The sequence below is a fragment of the Excalfactoria chinensis genome, chromosome 11 (assembly GCF_039878825.1).
Source record: "Excalfactoria chinensis isolate bCotChi1 chromosome 11, bCotChi1.hap2, whole genome shotgun sequence".
NCBI lineage: Eukaryota > Metazoa > Chordata > Aves > Galliformes > Phasianidae > Excalfactoria > Excalfactoria chinensis.
Genome location: NC_092835.1, coordinates 14779529 through 14793853, shown reverse-complemented (window position 1 = coordinate 14793853; position 14325 = coordinate 14779529). Strand labels below are relative to the sequence as shown.

At 40.6% G+C, this 14325-nt stretch overlaps 1 long non-coding RNA gene across 2 annotated transcripts in view; it reads left to right on the top strand.

The window, feature by feature from the left end:
* Positions 1-14325, top strand: part of LOC140257476 (uncharacterized) — a 75368-nt gene that overhangs the window by 13911 nt on the left and 47132 nt on the right. The window contains exon 2 of one of the 2 annotated variants that reach the window (XR_011905030.1): positions 9482-9554. The exons of the other annotated variant lie outside the window; for it this stretch is intronic. This is a non-coding gene — a long non-coding RNA (uncharacterized lncRNA). The remainder of the gene's footprint in view (positions 1-9481; positions 9555-14325) is intronic. 2 annotated transcript variants of the gene reach the window in all.

Here is a 14325-nt window from a genome sequence, read left to right as displayed (position 1 = left end):
TGTTAGATTTTGAAATCAATAAACAATGACTTTCCAGTCCTGTGCCTAGAAAGCTTTGCTCCAGAGCGCTTCAGGCACCGGGGTCCAAGCAGGGTGCTTGCACTGTGCGTACGTTAAGTTGTTCTCAGGATCTCTTTAGATGTCGGAGGTTAATTGAGAATTAGGTGTACGAGTGTGTTTTGTTTGGGCCCTTTTTTAATTACCTCTGTTTTGTTCTATTCTTGATGGCTGGTTTTCTTTTTTAACCTTACAAATAGTAGGCAGTTCTAAACTTGAGCTTTTTTTTTATTCAAACATCTACTGTTTGACACCATGTTTTAAGTGCAAACTCCTCATCTTTCTGTTCCTGGTTGGCTACAGTGAGATGGTGACTGAATGTTTGTAAGGCAACATTCAGAGACATATTTATACAAGGCTTGTGTGCACCATTTGTCATCACTGTCACAGAACATGATTTCCCGGGTCAGAAAATTGACTTCAAAGCTTGACCCTGAAGATTTGACTTGCCTGTTTGCTTATTCTGGTTCAAGATGTGATGTCAAAAGCTGTCCTATTAGTGGCACCTTTTCACATTTAGTTTGCTCAGGTTGATAATAATGATACTAGAAGGACCGCGTTTTGATGTTGAAAGAGATGGGGGAAGGAGCACCGCTGAAATTGATGGTGTTGACAGTAGAAGGTGAGATTGGGGAAAAATGCATTAAAATGTGGATAATGCTATAAGCAACACTTTTACTTTGTTAAAGTGCTACACATCATCATAAAGCTTATTTTGTCCACGCTTTCTCTTCCTAAATCAATTGCGATTGGTTTTTGTTGTGGCATTGGTGTTTGTACCAGTTGCAAGCGTGTCCATATGTACGGTTTGAACATGACTTAAAGTGGATTAATTACAATACATAGATTACAATGGATTACAGCGTGTTTCTCATAATTATTCATTTAAATACTGGATTTTTATACAGGAGAATGTATTGCTTCCAAATCCAACAGGCATTGGAAATAGACAAGTTAAGTTTTCTTCCAGCTTTCAGTTTCAGAACTGGCTTTGCTTATCCCCTGGTTGTGTGAACATGGCATGGCTGCAAGCTGTTGGAAGCATGCAGGTATTGCTCAGAATGCAGGGATCTCAAAGAATAAATTTTTACATGTAGGTTATTGAAACCCTTAACAAGGAAACACTTATGGTGGGATAAATGTCAAATCAATAACTTAATGCTCCCGATTGAATATCCTGGGTTTTAACTAATAATTACCTGTTTATTGATCTACCGTGTGACACCGGAGTGGAGAAATATTGTGGTATCTTCCATTTAATTAATGTAATAGAAAAGGGGAAGAGATCTCATGCAACCAAACATCTGCATTGGTGGAAGCTTTCATGGCACACAGATAGTGTGATGCAGTTGAATCCATTAGTGTTGTTTGTTGCTAGCAAAGTTAGAATAGATAGCCTGCCCATTTTAATATGGCCTTCTATGAATTGCATGGGGTAAGGTCGTATCATTAATATAATAACTTTGTTCCCTATGTTTGCTTGTTTTTATAGTGTTATAGTAACTAGCATTCATTATATTTTCTTTCATCATATTGGCTAGTGCAAGAGTATCATGTCATTAAGATCTAGGATTTCTATAACAGCTTTCTGTTTATTTCCTGAGCATCTGTGGATGGTGATTCCTTAGCATTGCCAGTGTGGAAGTTGCCATTCTGTGTCAGTGTTTTCTTGGTGTTTCCTTAGGTGTGGTGCAGCCTGGCTGAAGATGCTGCTGTTCTGAAGGGGAATCTGCAGGTTTTTAAGGGTCATAATTGTAATTTGTCATGAATTAAATAGTGTTACCTTTTAGACTAAACCTGATAGGCTGTTCCCCTTTCCTGGGGAAAAGGAATAGGAGAAAGACCAGGTGACTGTCTGCAAAGATCAGGACCTGGTACAAATCAGAGGGCGGCTGTTACTTGGCACTTACCTCTTTAATCCTACGGTAAATATTCTGCTTTTCAGTTAGTTACTGGTTGCAGTTTTTATGCTCTGTAGAATTTAGATTTGGAATGCAACTTGAGCTCACTTTCATTCATTTCTGACCCAGAGTAGGTATCTGTTGTAGGCCAAATGCCCAGCAGTAGGGAAAGTAGACTGACTTTAGCTGAAGTAGCTGAATTCCCTGACTTCAGTGGGAAGAACATGTATGTAACTGTACCGCGTTCATGTATCTATGCATGCTCATGCCTGTGTTAATCTGCAATGCCTGCAATTTCTGACACTATGCAATGTAGGTATGCAGAGAATCTGAAGCAGGCTTACAGTAGCCCTGCAGAAATAGCCTAAACCTGCTGTCTTTGCCTGCTTGCAACTCTGCAAATAAAATACTGCAGTCCATAAATAAGAATTGCACAACTGGACCCATCAGTAGTGTGTGATGGAATTGAAATTGACTGGTCTGTTTTATTGAGGTAGGTGCTCAGCCCATCTAAAAATGATATAGCCTCATCTAAGCAAAGGTAGTTACTTGGGTATGTACTTAGCTAGAAGTGGTGCGTGCGCCTTACTGACTTGTACAAATTTGTGTGAGCACACAGAATTCATTGCAGGCTCTGTAGTGTTTAAATGTTGTATTTATTCACCTAAAAGCTTAGGTGAGACTAAATCGCTTAGTTCTCCTGAATGCATGACTTCAGAAATGACTGCTTGAGTAGGATTGTTACTCAGACTGCAAACAGTGAATATCCAGTCTGTGTGGTTTGTTCTATTGCTTCTCAAGTGAACAGATGTCACCCCTTTCCAAGGAGTTGTTTAGAGGGGAGGGAGAAATGTAGAACTGAAGCTGTGGGGGGAAAAGAAACAGCACACCAAAACAACCACTATTAAATGTGACACACGCTTCTATTGTAATTAGAGAATTTTATCTCCAAGGAAAGTCACCTTGACTTTAAAGACTAAACAAGTCCTGAATGATATGCTAATTATGATGCATCTCTGACTAAATGGTTGAATAAGTTTTTAAGCACCCTTCTTGCCTAAGTAGTTTGCATAAAGTTCGTTCTTCCTCGGTGTCTTTTGGTCTCCCCCGAAACAGAGTTGGTTGGTCAAGTTGATCTCTTGTTTGAAATTCAATCAAGGGCATTAAAGTGTAAACCAGTTGGAAAAACAAAGAGCTTAGGGAAATCATTTGCTTAAACAACAACAAACAAGCACTGGTAATCTTCTTAGAGAAATTAATGAAGGGAAAACCCCCTCAGCCTGGGTGGATAATGATCCTTAGCTATCATGTAACAAGCCTCGAAGGTTTAGGGAGAAGGTGAAAATTAAGCAAGCTGGATTAAAGTGAACTTCCAGAGGAACAAAAAGAAATTCGGGATAAAGATCAGTTCTCCCAAGTTGAGATTGAAAAAGTAGTTCTGCACTGGAAGGAGCTTAATCCTTTATGTAAATCTGGGGTAGAGGTAAGTTTTCATCTCGGAACGCTGTGTGTTTCTACCATACAGCTAATGAGTATGTACAAATAATTTGGAGAACCTTCTTGCTATTAGCATCTTTATGTAGGGGGAAAGCTTTTTTCATTAGGTAGAGTTAGAAAATTGGTAGATGTAAATAATAATGTTACTTTTATCTTCACATGATTGTTTTTAATGCTTATTCTTTACTAATTAATCTCTTCAAATTATTTAACCACAAAATTGAGATCTCTTTACATTAGGGCTTACTCCAGAGGATGTTCATAAGGGACTTCCTGATAACTCAACAAAATTTAATTAGTTTTTTCGGTACGTACATGTTTATCTTTTAATAATGATAGGAGTTATCTTCATCTCTGCTAAGAAACTCAACTCTACAACTTCCCTCTGCAACATTCAGTCCCAATTGGAACAAATAAGCTACAATTATGACACATGTTTTTATTTATACGAGGGCTGCTCCAGAAGTAATACCTCCTATTTAATGATGTTGGCCCATGACTGCAGCTGCTGGTGGTGTGGCAATAGAGGCTGAACCTTCCCACAGGTGTTCCATTACATTGTGTTGCTGTGTGACAGATGGTGGCAGAGGAGCACTCTGGCCACGTGGCATCTGACGTGGAAGTGTGTATGAAGTAAAGGTGCATCATTTAATTCCTCCACATGGAAAAAATGGCACCCACTGAATGCTGCAATAGAGTCTCTCTGCCTCCATTCCATGAAAGAAAAGGCTCAGACCCTCTTTTAGTTTCTCCTTATTTTCAGGCTCATCAATGCCCGTGGTTTTGTTTTGAGTCAGTGGAAGCACTGAAAAGCAAAGCAATGGCAATGCATGTTTTGTAAGTCTGCTAGGAAGAAGTGGGACATTAAGAATCTTACTAATGAAAATGCAGTGCTGAGGGGTGTGGGCTCTGTCTCTAGGTGATCTGGGGAAGCCAGTTGGAGGGTTTCCCCCACCCTGAACTCGGTCATAGTGCAGTGGAAACTCACTTAGGGTCCAAGCCCCCAAACACGGACATTTTCAGACTTATGGGGTTCTTGTGTGTCAAGGTAAGCACTCACAGTTGTATGCTTCTACAGAAGTGGAGCAGTACTGGTTCTCTTCAGACACAGCTCACCTGTTTTCAGAGGAGTTGTGGCATCAGGATTTCAGGACATCAGGTGGGCAGGTCTGCAATGTGCTACCCGTGGTATGAAGCCTACTGAAGAAATATTTAGTCTTGAGGGATGGGTGAGAGGAGTGCAGAGGGGAAACTGCATCTAATAATGATTCTGAAGGTTTGTACTGTGCCATCACTTTGCCATTAAGCCTGATGTCCTCCTTTTGCGTAAGTTCTCTTGGCTTATTCTCAAATACATTTAAAATGTTAAGTAATACAAAGTCAATGGAGCTGGTGATGCTTCAGAGTTCTCAGAAACTGATTGTTTTACATTTCAGTGCAGATTAGATCAGACTGAGCAGAAGTCACTTCATATGAAATATCCTTGAGCGTGTAATCTATTGATTTAATTTTGTAGCCTCAGCCTAGAATTTAAGTGAGAAGACTGAAACAGGAAGTCCTTCACATTTACTTCATTGGATTTCTCTTCATGAGTTGTCAATAATTCTCTATGTAAACAGACAGGAAATTGTATGCAATGTGAAAGCTTGAGTAGCTGTCCAAAACCTTCCTGCTAAGATTGATTTATACCTGTTTTTAGAGGTCTTATTTTCACTGGGAGTCAGGAGCATGAGAGCAGTGTATTTCTGAATACATCTGTGCATCTCTGCCTAAATGACCAGGAGGTAACTAACCTAAATCCCACACGGCAGGGGTTTGAACTGGGTGTCCCGCATCTCCATGACCAAGTACTGGACCTCACTCTAGACTATCATCTTCTGTTTGCCTGTGGATCGATGTCTAAATCCTGTTGTGGGTAGCTGACAGTGCAGCATGAAATGTCTGTGATTAGTGATGCAAGGGTCACTGATATTCATAACATAGCATATGTGTATTTTCTGGTTTATCCCATGACTAGCAAAACTCAGATGTGAACCAAGAGGTCTCCAGCAATCCTAATAAATATATATAATCATAATAAATATGAATACATCCACCCAAATAATAGCTAGTCAAGTCTAGATTTACTTTCTACTTTCTCCTTTCCCCTAAAGCCATGACAATTTTGATAGCAATGTATAATTGATAAAGCAGTCAAACTGAAGTGGCTCTTAATATAAGAAACAAAGTAATCTAAAGTCTCTTGGTCTGAGAAAATGAGCTAAATGCAGCAGCATCTGTCAGTTGTACAAGTTTCCTAACACATCTGCCTGTAATTTTTAGGTGCTACTGAAGTTAAGGTATAGGTTAATATGATCCTCTTTAGCACTGTGTTAGTAGTTACGCACCAAGAGACAGTCATGCTAGAAAAGAGAGAATCTGGGGATTCCTTTAGGGAAGGGATCTAGTCCGGCATGCTGTAGAGTTGGGAAGGACTACGAAAGTCCTGACAGGTGATCAGCTCACACCACTTTGCTTCCAGCTTTTAGTGTGTCCTTTTCCAGCATTAGGTTCTGTAGTGCACATATGTGGGATCCAGGAACTGATTAAAATGGCATTATTAGTAAGCTATGGATATAACAGACTGTAACGTTTGTGTCCTATCCTTGTCTTCAGCTTCACTGCTTTGGAAGGTTCTTAGCTCAATAGATGAGCATCTCTATTTAGCCTTCAAACAAGTTTTGGACTCAAGTAGGCTTCTGAATATGACTTGCTTCTGAATGCGGTTTATGTCTGTTTATGCAGCTTTTATGCCTGCAGCCAGATGTACTTGTTCATCCTTCTGATTTTTGTTTGCCACCGAGCAGTCATAGTTGTGGTTCTCACGTGCCAGCTTTCAGGATTGACTCTCAGATTTTAGCTGGTCCTCAGAAGATGTGTTTATGTAGAGGATGTAAGAAAAATAACAGCTTAAAAATATATATATTTCAGATGTTAAATTACTGAAAAGCAAATGCATGTAATAAAACCTTAGATACCCATGTGAAGCAACTCCTGCTGAACTTGAGATTTTAGGCTTCATTGTTACTTATGATGCTCAGGTTACTGTTTGCAAATAATCCAAGCCAAAAAGAGGTTGACAAATTGATTCTGAAGGAGTTCAAATGCTGGCAGTTCTTGGATGCCTCGGGCATGTTATGTGGAGCATAATGGCCAAATCTCAGTTCAGACAGCTGTTTCCATGGGAAGGAGCTGTCTTGGACTGTTTACTAAGTCACTTTGTTTTGATCTTTGAGATGTGTTATTGCTAAACGATCTGAACTTACACCATTAGAACTGGGCATCTTTTATGTTACTGTAATAGACTTATCAAAGCTGACCAAAGAACTTCCCATACATAGGCTTATTAGGGACTGTATTGTTGACAAAGGTTCAGAGCTGTCTGCCTGCTGAGAGAGCTGTAACGTATTTTAGGATCTTGTGCCGTTCTGCAGCAGCTGATAGGAGTAGCATGTTTGCTATTATGACACAGTAGTATTCGGAAGGCCCAAAGTCTAAGGAGAGCTTGACTGTGGTGCACAATCTTGGTACTGTGTAGGTAGAGCCCAGTAATAATGCAGTGCTTGTGGACACTTCCTCTGCTCACATCTGTGATGAGCTCTAGTTGGGACAATTTAGTAAGCTCTCTGCTTGGGATTGTGAGGCTCTTACCTAAAGGCCTAAGGCTTTCTATAAGGAATCTCTGTTTAGCTTAACAGGAACTCTTGGGTGATTCCCAGAGGCACCTGTCATGTTCTAACTGCCAATGTTTTTGGTGGTTGCACTTAATGCAGTGTTCTGTGTGCCAATCCGTATGTGGCAGCTTTCCTAAATTCATTACTACTGCAGAACTGGCTGTTCTGGCTGAGAAAAAGAGATCAGCCTGGGAGTAAAACCTGGTGCTGGTTTGTGATCAGGTAGAGCTGTACTACAGAGCAGGAAGAGGCAAAACTTAAATAGAAGATCTTGCACTTCTGTTTTTGTGCTGCTGTCTGAATAGCTTGTTGCAGTACTGAGAAAGCATTGACATGTTTGCATCTTGCTATAGGCATCTTCTCTAGGACTTGAGATTGTTCCCAGGCATCTGTAGAATTTAAATGTCTCTGAAAATTAGGACTGGTGATGTGATCCTATAATGAAAGGTAGATGTGCTGGTGGTAGGGATAGCACCTGGTGTGTTTATGTTTTGGGGAGAATTAAAACAAGTGTCTTTATGATGTGTGCTATTTCCCTTGTAAATAGAGGAACTGAGGCCCAGAAAAGGACACGTGTCATGTGAGATGGCACAACGGTTTAGTGACAGAGTTGCTCTTTTCTACTCCTACCAGCTGAAGAAAAGTGCCCTGCTCTTCTGCTCTTTGTTTATAGTAGCATGCATGTGATCAGCCAAATGTTTCCCTGTGTGAGTCTCGTGTTCTTTTGAGCTCCTGCTATACTTTCATTATCACTTTCTGGTAGTTAAAAATGGCCCTGAGTTCTGTGTATCCTGCAAATGTGTGCTTGGGAAGGAAGCTCTGAATTACCTTAAGCGTCTCATCTTTATTTTTTTTAATTTTATTTTTTTTAATACAACTTTCAATTAATTCATTCTTACATTCAGTAAAAACCGTGCTTAATGCTTCTCTATGAGTGTGGGCTGTAGCCTCAATTTTTTTTCACATTTATGGCTTTTTTTGTGTGTGTATTAATCTAATGAAAAGTAGAGACTGGGCAATTGCATGTAAATCTTCATAAATAACAGTGCTTGAGGCTGCTGCCCGTATGTGAATGAAACTCAGTTTTTCTCCTGTGACGTGCAGCTTTAAGGACTTTTTGTCCTGATCAAGAAGGAATGCTTTAATAAGCATCCATGTTAGAGGGTTTGTGCTGTGTAAGCTTGGTACGGACCATATGGGCAAAGAGGCACGTTGTGTGGCAACAACTGCCCTGCTTGTCATCCCCAATCATACTTGCTCTAATCCTTGTTTTAATTTACTCTGCTTGTACGGCACCAATTCTGCCAGTGCGGTCCTTAGGGTCCCTTCATTCCTGCCATTTATGACAAGGAATATGCAAAGGCACAATTATTCATCCACTAAGGTGACAGAGAAGGGCTCTGCTTGGGAATACGTTCCCAGACTTGCAACATCATAATGTCAGTTGTTAAAGCACTTTGCAGTTGCCAACAATTCTTGGGAGACTTTTTATTTTAAAGTATTCTCGAACACTCAAGTGCTGAGGCTTAAACTGCTCTAAACGGGTCCTTATTGATGAAGAACTGTAATGCTGGAAGGTTTTTCTGCATAGCGTTCTCCACGCTTTGCCATTTAATCAAAGGGGATATTTTTATTGTCTTTTCTCACCCAGTTAATTATTGTCCTCTCATCGTATGTTTAGCTGCAGACAAATGATAGTAGGTTGAGCCACCCTTATTGAGTCTTACAGCTTGTATATTGTTTATATTCTGATGTATACCACATTCTTGAACGGCAAGGGGAAAGAAAAAAAGGCGACAAAAAACCCTCAAGTGTAGCATTCAGCCTCTCAAGTCCATGATGTATTTCATTTGCTACGGTCAGAGCAATTTTAACAATGCCTTTCATTTTCTTATAGCCTAAAATGATTTTCTTTCTGTGAGGCCATTCTCCAAAACTTCTCTTCCCCTTTCAGGGTATCATTTGCAATTTAAAGCTAACCTGGTGAGTGTTCTAACAATAGGCTTGCCCATAAAATGGTTCAAGGCCTGCCTGCATGCCTAATGAGGTTGATGTTGAGCTATTTAGCTCTTTGTCCTTCCATAATATCTACTTAATGCAGTTCAATGGGAGTGGATTGTTAGAAGCATTAAAGATTCTATTAAGTCTTTACTAAAGCCACTCTATTCTAGTCCAGCTGTATAGTGGCAAGAGCATTAAATTTGAGAATGTAGTGGGAACAAGGGGCCTGAAAAAGCACCTATAAAAAAGGGACAAATTTCCTAACGAAGTAAGACCACACTCAATTTAAGACCTGTTACTTTTGTATCCTAGATCTAAAGAGTTTCTCAGTGTGCATCTTGCTGTGTTCTGAATTAACTCTGGTATCACTTAATGGATGAACAAGGTACAGTTTTAAATCTTTATTTCTGTGGCACATGCGTAGAGTTTTGCTTTACCACACTACTTAAAACAAATAACGTTCTAATCTCAGGGAAACGAACACGTTCTTGCGAGGGCTTCTTTCAGATAACATTTAAATGAGATGTATTTTCCCCATTAACTGAAATACTGTAATGTGATTGATCTGAATAGTGAATACAGAAATCTCTGTGCTTTGGGGGAAGATAAACAACGCTTCTGACAGAAAATATTCATTCAGCACATTGTTTTGCTGAAGGGATTGCTTTTATCAGGCCTGTATGGTGCTAGCCACCAGCATTGAGAGGAGGGAAGGGGAAAAAAAAAAAGGGGGTTAGAATGGCCAGGATTTCACACAGTTGGCATTGACTTGGCTTGAAGAGGCAAGCACTAAGCTGTCTTTTCAACCATAGTAAAAACCCTCCATCTGGCCACCCTAAAACTCTGTTAGCTTGTTCAACTCGCTGTCGGCTGATTGGGCTTTGTGAAGCAGAAGTAACAACATCAATAGTATAAACCCTTGCCACTTGAGAGTATTACATTTCATTTCATGCTTGACTTAATCAAAACTGGGGAAATGAAATTTACACCTTTTTGATGTTCTTTTCCCTGCTGTTTAAGGAGAAGAATCTTAACCCATTTGATCTTCACATGCACCCAATAAATGACCAAATATGCCAAGCTGCCAAAAGCAGACGGCTGCCAGTTGCCAGTTTATGTCAGGTCACAGTGAAAGAGCTTAATGCAGAAGGTCTGAAGTTTCATACCAAATACCTCGATTTGCAGCGCGCTGTTTTGGTGCAACATTAACAGTTTAACTCCCCTTCCTATTAATGTTATAAAGAAAGCAAAAATGTCACTTTCACTGGAGGGAAATATGTTAGCAGTCAGCTGTTGCAAGACATAGTCAGGAGAGAGTGACAGAGATGAAATGAAGCTGGATGTGAATCGCTTCTTCAAACCCTTGACATTTGTTCCTTTCTTTCCTGGCTCTGATCTACATGATATACGGAGTTGTTGTTGTTGTTTTTCCTGCTAATAACAAGACAGTGCAGCACAGGATTAGAGATTGAGTGAAAAATGGGACCAGTGATAACATTTTCCCGGTGCCTGGGGGGAGGCTCATTAAGCAGGAGATCAGATCGCGACCAAAATACATACATGCATAAAACTGGCAACTCTCAAAGTTCTGTTTTGCAGCTTACTGGTGTAGAAAGCTTTTGACTCAGCAAAGGCAAGCCCAGAGAGAGGCTTTGCTGCTCCCATCACGGTCACATCTCCACCTGGTGTTTGGGCACAGGGCTGTGCCATCACCTGCACTGGGTGGGCAGGCAGCCGGCCTGGCACACCGTGACACCCACCAGCCCTCCTCCCTGTGCTCCTGGAAGACCTTTTGTCAAGGGCCCTCGTTTATGACTTGATGAAAACATTTGTAATAGATAATCAAATACTTATACATTCTGAGGGACAATATCCTGTTTGTTAAATATAAATTAACATTAACACAGATCCCCCATTGCAAAGAGGCGAAGGGTTTTGACACCTTTTCACGGAGACAGGCCGGGCCCCAGCAAAGAAAGCCGAGGGCCTGTAAAGGAACTTGTCTCGAATGGTGATCCTCGGGCTCTTGTGTGACAAGGTACATAGTTTCTATTCAGGGACAGGCAGATTATTGGTTACTATAGTTTCCCTAATGCTCAAATGAAGCCAAGGCCTAAGCTGAACAGAATAGGTTAAAAGGTGCCGATGTTTGGGCCTGCGAAACCACATGTTGAGAGTCAGAGACCAAACAAAACAAAGAGCACATCTCTCTGCTCTTTTGATGTCTTCTCTGAGGGATGCGGAGGGAGAAAAATGCCGCCGTGCCCCGTCCCTGTGCTGGGCCGCCCCGTGTCAGCGCGGCAGTGTGGGAGCACGGCACAAAGGAGCCGCGCTGGGCCCGGGCCTCGGCTGCCAGCATGGGGAATTGCTCTCGTTGCTCACGTTTTTCTGCCATCTCCCCTCACGGGGCTTGTGCTGTAGCATCAAGTGTAAGCCCGGCACCATGGAAGGACTAAGCGTAGCTGTGCTTAACATGCAGGTCTCTGTGTGTTTCCTTTGGTGCTGTCCTACAGTTTTCTGTTGGTGTTGCGTGCTTCAGAACTCACTGCAGCACTCCAGCTGCCAGCGTAGCGTTGGGCTGCCCCAACCTTGGGTGCAAGTCACCGACTCTGCCCTTTTTCCCTTGAGTGCAGTGTTTTCACCCAGTTTGCATTCACCATAAAAACATCCTGCATAGGATATCCCCTGGTAGCACCAGCAATGCTTTTGCATCTTTCATAAGCAGGATTAGAAACCTGCTCATTGTGTATGGTCCCTCCGCTCTGTTGAAACTCAGCTTAGTGTTTTAATTTTTTTTATTAAAACTCTTGTAAGCAAGATAAACGTGTGTCAGCATTGAAGGGAGAGTGCTTGCTTTGGTAGGTTACGTTGCCGCAGTTTGCTGCCTCTCTTTAAGTATTCCAGTACTCTAGATACAAGTATTATGCACAGCAAAATTAATCGGCACCTGCATCTTTTTAAAATAATAGAATTCATGAATTCCAAAGTTTTATCAGTGTTATTGTAATTCTGATTGTCGTTGGTTCTTTATACCATTATAGAAAAATATCTAATTGTAACAACTGTATTCCTATAGTGAACATATTACTTGAATTCAAACCCTAACAATGGCAATAGGATAACTGTCCTTGAATTTGAGCCTTTTGTGATACATCAATAGGCTTACAATGTGCTGAATTAGCAGGCATATTAATGGGCAGATGCAGCACCAGCCCATTCTTTTTACCCAAATCTTCTTATGCAAATACCCCATGAATCCAGTTCAAAGAGCTAGCTTTAAAATGAGCTTCTACACACATTCAGATGGGTCCTTTCACCACTAGCAATGGGACTTAGATAGAAAGTGACATGAGAAAAGTTTAGACACTTGTTTTTATAACTGAACATGATCTTGTTATCATAATCTGATACTGGTAACTGGCATGGTCTGGTTGTAGAATTTTAAGCCTTTAACAGAGGGAGATAATCTAGGCCTTTGTGCTGCAATGTACTGAATCCTGCACTCAGTGAAAGCTATCAATGAGAATCGCAGTTCATGCTTTTTCAAACAAAACTTTTTCATGGTGAAGGCTTTTATCCTATGATAATTACTTAACTGATTGTAGTGGCGCCTTTAACATTAGCGAGCTCATAACGAGGGCAAATAAAAAAGGTTGTATTATTTTGGAATAAATAATCAAATAAACAGGTTTCATTTACTTGTTGGACTAAATGGCAATGAGATAGTTATTAAAAATGCTAATGCATGGCTAGTAAGAGTTAATGTATTTTGTGATCTTTCTTTTGTTTGCTTTATTTCTTGTGATGATTCCACGTCGGCTGCATCTGGACAGGAGCGTTTCTAATGATTTAATTGCATATTTGGGAAATCCTGCCAAAGGAAAAGGAGGATGCTTATGGTGTGTCTCAGACATTTGGAGCTGTTTCCTCAAACATACTTTGAATTTGTCTGCCATTTAAATGAAAACCGATGGTTTTCTGGGGATTAAACCAAATATATCAAAACACACCTGTTTGCAGAAGTCCAAAAGGCAGTGAGGGGGAATCTCGTGTTGACATTTCCCATACATGCTGACCGAGCTTCATTAAAGCGATGCTTCCTACGGAATATTCTATGGGAAGCGTAAAGACAACTGAGAATCGATTCTCAGCTGGAGCAAATTGGCATAACTAATTGACTTCTGTGGATTTGGTCCACACTGTTTCAGCCCTGACCAGCGTATGGGGTTGATAGATGTAGATAATTTAAACTACATGAGATTATTGTAAAAAATGAGGGGGCGGGAGAGGAATAATCTGTTCTTTTATCATTACTTTTAGAGAATCACGGTGTTTACCAGGCTGGCTCTGTACAACATTAGGGATTGATTTATTCTTAATATTATTATTTTTTTTTCCTGAAATGAATACTTATGGTGTGTTCTGAAGCATTACCAAGGTGATTCCTTTGCCAAGGTTCTTAGTGTAACAGATGAGTGCAAAGGCAAGCATGTACTTTAAATGGTTATGTTGAGGGCAATACCACAATTTTGTATTGATGCGTTCTGGCAGAAATACTGTGCATTGTGCCTGATAGCTGTCCTGGAGGAATGAGTAACGAAGACTTAATGCTAGTAAACATGAGGCCATGGAGTCTTCTTCTGGAAACTTGCAAGGTTACTTATTATCAGAAGTATTCATGTCCCTGCTTTTACTTTTGGTATTGCTGCGTATGTCTTGTAAACTTGCAGTAGCAGACTCAGGCATGGAAAGAGTGAAGTGTAAAAGGAGACAGACAAAACATAATCCAGAACATAAGTACTAAACTGCTAAACTGTAAGATATGTAAAAACAGTGGGGAGGAGAGAGAAATTAGCGTGAATTAGGGGCAGATAACAGCAACGTCTAGGAAGGAAGGTGTATGAAAAGGAAGTCCTGGTTGTGCTTGCTAATGTGCCATTCCCTTTAACATTTTGTGCCTGGGGACGGTTGCAGCAGCACTTTGAAAATGGATTTGAGGACTTGATGAAAATCCTCAGGAAGATGTGAGCTCTGCATAGCTGCGCTTTTACTGTCATTCACCAGCAGGGCTTCACATCTCATAATGTCAACAGTGACGAAAGGCAAGGAACTTGTAGACTGTACAAACCAATTTTGATGTGTTTCAGTCCTCGTGT